General features: G+C 57.1%; 1 long non-coding RNA gene across 1 annotated transcript; it reads left to right on the top strand.

Moving 5' to 3' along the window:
- The first annotated feature begins 434 nt into the window (after window positions 1-434).
- LOC111812499 lies at window positions 435-7,788 on the top strand. The gene is made up of 3 exons (XR_002817994.1): window positions 435-561; window positions 3,264-3,296; window positions 6,345-7,788. It is a non-coding gene; the product is annotated as an uncharacterized LOC111812499 (long non-coding RNA).
- Window positions 7,789-8,255: the final 467 nt, after the last annotated feature.

Here is an 8,255-nt window from a genome sequence, read left to right as displayed (position 1 = left end):
TGTGATATTTTAATGAGACAATAAAAGATCTTTATTAAGTAGAAAGAAAGAGATTGTAGGAGGAAGAGGAGAGTGGAAGGAGAAGTAAAAAGGATGAATATGTGTTATGTACATGTATGACCTCCCCACGATGAACAATCGTTTTGCATTATAAATACATGCTATTAATAATTAAATAAATAAAATCAGGTCACATGCTACTCATTTGGCTATATAAATTGTGTTTGGTTTATCGGCGGAACTTGCATTTAAATTTATTACCGGGGTTTAATCCTAACAAGTAAACACTGCTCAGGACTAACCAACTCCCGCGACCGGGATGTAGACTACAACTCCCAGCATTCCGTGCGCCCGGGCTCTGCGCGGGCCGAGGCCGGCTCAGAGTCCCCGTCTGCGCATGCGCAAGGCCCTGTCTGCGCATGCGTACACGTGGCTCTGCGCTGCCCCGGCAGGCGCAGGCGGCACCTGCAAGTCTGCGGCGGCTGGCTGACCTGACACTTGGCAGGCTAAGCTCGCTGCCGAGGCCTCCCGGGCTCGGGGCGGTGGCTACGGGGCCGCCAGGTGAGGGGCTCCGGATGCAGCGCGCGCTGGGGGGCGGCGCCGGGAGAGGATGGCAGGCGGCTCGGGGGCGCGGTCGGACACCAGCGAGCGAGTGACAGCTGCGTGGCGGCGGCGGGCGGCCTGAGCGAGGAACCCCAGCCAATGAGGACCTTCGCTAAAGGGGTACCCCGCGCGGGCCCACAGAGAGCCCGGCTCGGTCCCCAGGTGTCCCCGGACGGGTGCGTGGGCCCGCCTGCGTGCCCTGGAGCCGCTCACCCCTCTCTGAGCCTCAGTTTCTTTTCCCGTGAAACGGGGATGCGACACCTCCACGGATCGTGCTGCGCAAGCCTTCGCAGCCGTCGTGCATGCCACACGTGGGGCGCGCAGAGCCCGGGCTGGGGCCCTGGCCTGACTTTCCGGAGCCCGTGGCCTCCGCTGCCTGCAAGGCTTTGGCGACCTCCCAGCTCATCCCTTCCCATTCCAGATGAGGAGTCTCATCCCGGGAGGCAGAGAGCCAGGGAAGAGCCCAGATCCCCGTCCCCGGGGGAGATTGATCCACTGTGACCACGCCAGGGGCTGGTGGCCTCAGTGCCACTGTTGTCCTAAGCCGCCTTCTGGGTGGCAGGTTCTTGCCCTGAGCCTTGCTTTAGAGGATAGCTATAATAATCAAGAGCTTCTAGTGAACATCAGACTAACCAGATAATTAAATTACTCTGTGTCTGCTTCCCGGAGGACAGCGTTCATCTCATTTTGGTCACCAGGGGGCTACTGTCTTCCAGGACCTGCCTTTCAAATTGGATTAAACAGATGTAAAAATCCAGAGATGTCCCTCTGGAGTTTGGAGTCGCAGCACCCCCCCACACACCTCATAGCAGTGAGCTATTGATAGCCCTGTGCATACCTTAGAGAAGTGTGATTCACGATGAAATTAGTTAATGATACCTTTGGTTTCTGGTGGGGAGAAAATGAACTGAGCCTTTAAAATGGCTAGCACTCTGCCCAGCAAAGAGTAGAGGCGGGTAGCCGGCTGTCGTGTGATTATTACAGCTAGAGATGCAGTTATAAAGGTTACTGTCAGCACGGTGCTTTGCTTGTGCTGCCTGCTGGCACCCACACACCGGGAGCCTCCCGTGACGTCAGGGTAATTGTGTCTGGGTCTCGGGCCGGGATGTGAGAGTTCGGAGGGGTTAGGAATCACCTGGTGTAGTAGCTGCTGCTGAGAGAACCAGAGCTTTGGGTGTCTCCAGCTCCAGCACCCGTACCATTTAATTCTGCTGCCTGGGGCCTTTGCTCTTCTGGGACCCGGCTGTGACCCAGGCAGCCTCTGGTGCCACAGCCCAGTTGCATGTGTGCCTTCTGTGCCTGGGTTTGCGTGAACGGCGACGCTGGAGGAGATTGTGTCCCCTGGGTGAGATTGGGAGTGAGGTGTGTGGCAGAGGCAGGCCACAGAGCCGAGGCCTCCCTAGGCTTGCATGGCTACCCCACCAGCTAGGTGAGTGGCCGCTGGGGGTGGGGCTGGAAGGCTTGGTTGTAAGCCCCGCGCCCCGCGTAGCTTCTGGGAAACGAGCAGCCTAGAGGGGCCCTGCAGGCCACCGTTTTCATCCTGCTGCCTGTGATCCCAAGATCTTGTCCTTAAATTAGTTGGAAAAAAAATTCTGAGGGCTCTTAGTTCTGAAAAGTGGTAGCTTTTTTATTGTGTACTGATGCCTTTGTCTTCCCAGCACAGAGCAGGGCAGCTGTGGTCGTGAGCGCCACTGGTGCTGCGTGCACTCTCCCTGGGCCAGGGGATGGCCGCAGCTTCCTAGAGGGCGGGCAGGCCTCTTTGCCTGGCTGAGCTGGGAGTAATTACAGCAAGAAGCCTTGGGTTGCTAAGTTACCAGAGAGGACCTGTGTGTCTGGGTTCCCAGAGCCATCTGTACCTGGCTGCTCTTGAGTAATAAACATTTGCTGCTCTGAGGTCCACCCTGCTTCCCCGCCACTCAGGGTTCCTTCAGGGCTAAGGACAGATGAACACAGACTTAGAAAAGGGGCCGGGGAGATGGCTCAGTGGAGTAAGTGCAAGGGCCTGAGTTCAATCCCTGGTTCTGAAAAAAAAAGAAACAAACAAACAAAAAGAAAAGAATTTGGGTGTCCAAGGCAGTCAAATCCTGGAGCTTGAGCTGTAAGACATTAAGCAAGGGACCTAAGCCCAGGTTTTCAGGGTCAAAAGAAATAAGATTGAGGGGTCGGTTAGATGGCTCAGTAGAATAAGTGCTTCCCTGGCAAGCACAAGGGTCTGAATTCAATTGCCGGTTCTGCCAAAAAAAAAAAAAAAAAAAAAGATTGAGGTGCATCTTTTTTGCATGCCTCAGGCAGTGCTTAGCTCCATGGTAGAGCTGCAGAGAGGGAGTACGGAAGGGCAGGAGGAGAATGCCAGTGTTTGCACTGGGGCTTTTCATGAGGCCCAAACGATACAAGACAGAAGCAGGGTTTGGGGGCCCTGGCACGCAGTAGGTGCTCAGTGAAGTAAGACAGTGTCAGCTCTGACCTGCACCCCCCGCCCGTGCCAGCATCCTCTTTTCCTTGGTGAGCCTGGGTAGAGTCTTTGTCCTCCTGGTTTCCCATGTCCTCACTGGTACCTGCCCAGGGCCCAGTGTCCATAAGAAAGATGTTTCTCTGGGCCAGTGATGACTGTATGGCTTCAGTCTTATCCCAAGAGGTTTTCTTGTTTCTCCCTTTTGCAGAATACAGCAGAGAGCAACCGTCTTTGCAGTGTGGTGAGTATGAAGCCCACCCAGCCTTGGAAGGGCTGGAGACCCCTTCTGCTGTGTTGCCCTCTTCCCAGTGCACATCCTTGTGTGGGATCACCTCAGACCCAGTGACAAAACACACCCCAGTCCTTCGGGAGGGAAGGTTGGCGGCAGGAGTCCCGGCCCATCCTGAGAGGGGACCAGGGGCTGTCCCCTTCTGCAGTAAGGAAATGGAGAAGCTGCCCAGCCGTGCAGGCGTGGCGTCTCTGTCCCCTGCCCTCTGGTGGCTGCTTTAGGTCAGGCCCCACCCTCGCTTGGCCCCTACACCTTGCTGGGGGCTGCAATCCAGAGGCCTGGATGCGCAGTCCAGAGGCTTGCATGCTCCAGGGGTGCCACCGGTATAGGAAGGAGTCGGCCAGCACGCCTTTCCTAGCAGGCTTCGCCTACGGCTGCTTCCTTGGAACTGAGCAGAGGCTGGGGCCAGGCCTCACGTAGCCTTGAGGGTGGGGAGGTTATCCTCAGTAGAATGCGCTCTTTACCCGAGCTGGACAGAAATCCCTTGCCGAGTACTGCGGAATGATGTGGTGTTGGAGCAGTTCCTCTTACAGCGGAGTGCACATGAGGATCGCGTGGACGGCGCCTGGGCCCTGCTGGCAGAGATGCTGGCGCAGCGGGGCTGGTGGGCGGGGCTCAGACTTCTGTATCAGTGGTGTCCTGGTGACACAGAATCTTCCTGTTCTGCTTGGGAGGAGGCTGGCCCTCCAGCGGTGTGCCGCACCCCACGTGGGTCTGTGGTAAGGCCACTTCCGGGCAGGCCTCTGTCCTCCGATAGCACCAGCCTTTAGAGAAGCTCTTCTCCCTGAGGACTGCAGGGAGCCAGGTACAGAGCGCTGTGTGCCTGAGGCCCACGCCTGCGCTGGGCCCGGCTAGTGCACGTCACTGTCATGCCACTTGGTCCCCTTGGTGGAAAGGGTTGCACCTTCCCCCGGGCAGCCTCACCCTTGCTTCCAGTGCTGTGGGGCGAGCTTAGCTTCAGTGACTGTGATGGAGCTTCCTGTCTCAGGGACAGAAGCATCCTGCACAGGACAAAGCTCTTGACCTTGCCTCATCCTGGGTCCCACAACCCAGCATCCAGAACGAGTCCCATAGAGTCCCGCAAGTGGATGGACTGCTGGCCAATCCAAGTGGAGGAAAATCCTAGGAACTTGCTGTCCCTGGTCAGCTACCAAGGTCCTAAGAGTCAAGGAAGGACCAAGGAGCAGCCCGAACTGGACACCAGAGGGCTGGGTAGCTGGAGGCTGTCCCTGTCCTGGATTAGGGTCTGGGCCACAGGATAGGGCCACAGACAGGCGACAGCATCTGGTCGGTGTGAACCTCCTGAATTTGTGTTGTGTAAGAGAATCTTCTTTTTCACCAATGCACACTGAAGTCTTAAATGCGAAGGCCTGAAGGGGTAAGATGTCCCCATCTTATTTTTATTGGGTTTTTCTTTTCTTTTTTTCTGACAACAGGTCTCACTATATAGTGAAGGCTGTCCTTGAACTCACCTATATATCCCAGGATGGCCTCAAACTCACAGCAATCCTCCTGCCTCAGCCTCCTCAGTGTTGGGATTGCAGGCCTCAGCTACCATACCTGTCCCAGTTTACTTTTTTTTAGAAAAAAGAGTGCATATATAAAGAGAATGATAAAATAGGTATGTAAGAAACGGAGTTGATGGATCCGTAAGAGGGTAGGAGAGTTCTTTGTGCTACAAGTGCAACTTTTTTGTGAATTTCAGATTATTGTCAAAAGGAAAACCTTGCAGACCCTGGCCGCCTGCTTGCCGAGGGCTCCTTGCCGCCCCGGTGTGAGCCAGGGCGGCTTCCTAACCTTTACCCTGGGCTCCCGTGTCGCATCTGTGTGTGCACGTGCTCGCCGGGAGCAGGGGCACTCACCCTGCGACGGCCAGTGGGCACAAGCTCCAGTAGTGCCATCGGCATTGGGAAAGCCACATCCCGGGGACACCACAGTGATGGGACCATAGGAAAGCCACGTGGAAACCTGCCCCTGCCTGCCACTTGCTGGTGTTGAGTCCCTGCCTCCCCACATGGACTCTGGGCACCTGGCTGTGGCAGGGTTCTCCCTGAGAAGGGCCATGCTGTGGTCACCTGAGCCCTGGGGGCTGCTGGCAGATTCACCCATGCCGTCCCTGTCACTGCTTCTGCCCATCCTGCAGCTTGGGCACCCCGGTCTACCTTTCTGCACACTGAACCTGGCTTTCCCTGTCTAGGGTGGTATGGACCCTGTGGCTTGGGGCAGATGGGGCTGGTGTGGCAGGGCTTGCTGTGGACACTGCCCCGAGCTGCTGTGGGCCAGTCCTGCTGGGCACGCCTGTTTCTTGATGACTGATTTGTGCCCCTGGGGGTGGTGTCTTCTGACCGCCTGAGTTTAGCCCCATCCCTCGGGCTCCAGGGCCGTATTAGGACATCACGCTTTGGGGCCTGAGTGCCCCTGTAAGGATTGTGCTTGGTATTGTTAACTTGTGGTTTCACCATGAAAACTTGGTACACTTGTCCCTCTGTGAGCCTCTCACCGGGTTCCCGTTGCTCCGCCCTGTCTGCCTGCGACTGACCACGTCAGTCTACACTAGTGAGGTGACCATGCACCACAGTGGTCACTAGTGCCACTCCGTGAGCAGAGAGGGCCACAGAGGCAGGCTGAGTGTCCTCGTGTCCCACGTGTGCTCAGCAAAGGCAGATGGCGCAGCAGGCTGGTGCGCAGAGGGCCGCGTCATTTGGAAGTACAGCAGTGCAGCGAGCTGGCCGGCCCCACTCTGGCTGGAGCAGCCTCCTGCCTGTGCACATGCCTGGAATCCCACAGAGTCCCCTTCTGCAGGGAGCCACACCGCTGGTTGGGTTGCCAAAGACCCCGTCAGGGAGCCACAGGCATCAGCTGCTGGCCCAGGATCAATGTCTGCAGCTTTCAGTTTACTTGTCTTTAAAGCAAGGAGGTGTTATCCTGTCACGGTATTAGTTTAAGAACATGAGCTCTTAGCTGATGATTAAATGTGCCTTAAAAATTAAATTTGTTAAGTTTACAGGGACCTCTCAGAATCTGGCAGTGTTCGGCCAAGGACCAGCATCTTTGTCAGAAACGCTGTCCCCTATACTGCCAGCGCGTCCGCAGCACCAGGCTGACCTGCGACTGTGGTGCAAACAAGCATCATGTCACCAATGCAGATGCCACCTGGGGCTGCAAGGGACGGGGCGCGGCTGCTGAGGAGCACGTGAGGCGCGTTCCGGCCAGGCCCAGCGCCTCTAGCTCAGCGTGCAGACTCGGGCTGCGTTAGGGTGAAACACCTTTTCAGGGACAGAAGTAGGACGTCTCTCTTTGTCGGCAGTCCGTGGAAGCCGTCCTAAGTCAGCCAGCTGTTGCGCTCACACGGACCTGGACACGCTCCCTCACTGGGTCGTGCTGGCCCCCCAGTCCTCCACCCGGTGGCCCTGCTGCTGTTGGAGAGGTGGCTCGTGTCTCTGGCTGTCCTAAAGCCGGGACTTTCGGGAGGGGAGGTTGTAGGCAGGAAGAGCTTTAGACCCCAGCTCCCAGCATGGCCTGTCCTCACTGGGTGCGTGACACACCTTCCTGTCCCCTGCCCTCTCCTGTTGGCCTGTGTGAGGTCTCCACTCCATCAGTGTGGTTGCCAGGAGTCGGAGGTTAGGACAGCACACATTTCACGTGGCGCTCTGGACAGAATCCGGTGTGTCGCCCTCCCCCACCCATCCATTTCAGCCTTAACCCTCAGTTTCTGTATATGGGGGTAGGGTCTACGGGAGCCAGGAGGGCCTGGGCAGAGTGTAGGCTGGGGCCCTAATCCAACAGGCCTGATGTCCCCCGAGAAGAGGAAAAGCCCCCGAGCTATTGGCTTGCTCTTCCCAGGCACACACGGACCGAGGTGATGGGGTGCATAGTGTAACAGTAGCCATCTGCAGGCCAGGAGAGCCGTGCCGGAAGGCAGCACCTGGGACCGGGGCTGCAGCCTCCAGAATTGTGGGGAGGGAACCTCGTCTGCAGGACCTCCAAGGCCGCGTGTGGTTGCGGCAGCGCATGCGCGCTGATCAGGCCGGTCCCGCCAGGCCCCCTTAGCACAAGCCTCCTTGGGCACTGGCCTCTGAGTATGCGGCCACCCTGAGTTGTGGGCTCCCGCCCATGGGAAGCTTGGAGTGCACCTCCTTTCCTACAGCTTCTAAGGGCTTTTCACACCATCTTTCTAATCTCCGTTTATTGCTTCTTTCCCTTTCTTTTGGGAAAAAATAAAGACTCCTTGCTTCAGGAGGCTCTGTCCTGCCAAGCGGCTAAGCTGTGTGCTCTTCACGCAGCGGGTCCTAATGTGATACCCGAGGAGGTCACTGGCCACACCTGAGTGCCCAGAACCGAGGAGCGGGTGCCGGGACTGCTGAGCGTCGGGGCCCCAACCCTGCTCTGGTCCACACAGGATCTGGACAGGTACACCTCCGTGTCCCGGCGCCATGCCCCAAGCGTAGGGTGGGTGTTGGAGTAGCGCTAGCCTCTCGGTGTGAGAGTGAGTGAGGGCGTGCGTGTATAGCTGTGGCGCACACTGGGGGAGCGTAGTCTCAGCAGCGGCGGATTGGCTTGTTTATTTTTAGTTTTCGCAGTACTGGGGACTGTGCTCAGTGCCTTTGCCCTGAGCTACACCCCCAGCCCTCTTTTATTTTTTTATTCTGACAGGGGTCTCACTAAGTCCTTCAGGTGCCCACGCTGGGCTGGACCTTGTGATCCTCCTGCCTCAGCCTCCTGGAGGGCTGGGATTATAGTTTTGTACCACCACACCCAGCTTGTTTGGATATTTTATACTGAAAATTGGCTCTAGGCAGGGAGGCGCTTCTGCAAGCTTACAGAGCAGCCTTGACAGGGAGGGAGGCAAGTCACTGGGTGAATCCTGAGCGTACCCCCACAGGGCCAGGCCGAGTGGGGGCGCAGTCGCCA

Source organism: Octodon degus, unplaced genomic scaffold (genome assembly GCF_000260255.1).
Source record: "Octodon degus isolate 3935 unplaced genomic scaffold, OctDeg1.0 scaffold00126, whole genome shotgun sequence".
NCBI classification, from domain to species: domain Eukaryota; kingdom Metazoa; phylum Chordata; class Mammalia; order Rodentia; family Octodontidae; genus Octodon; species Octodon degus.
The sequence above is the reverse complement of the archived record's forward strand: the minus strand, read 5'-3'. Positions and strand labels throughout refer to the sequence as shown.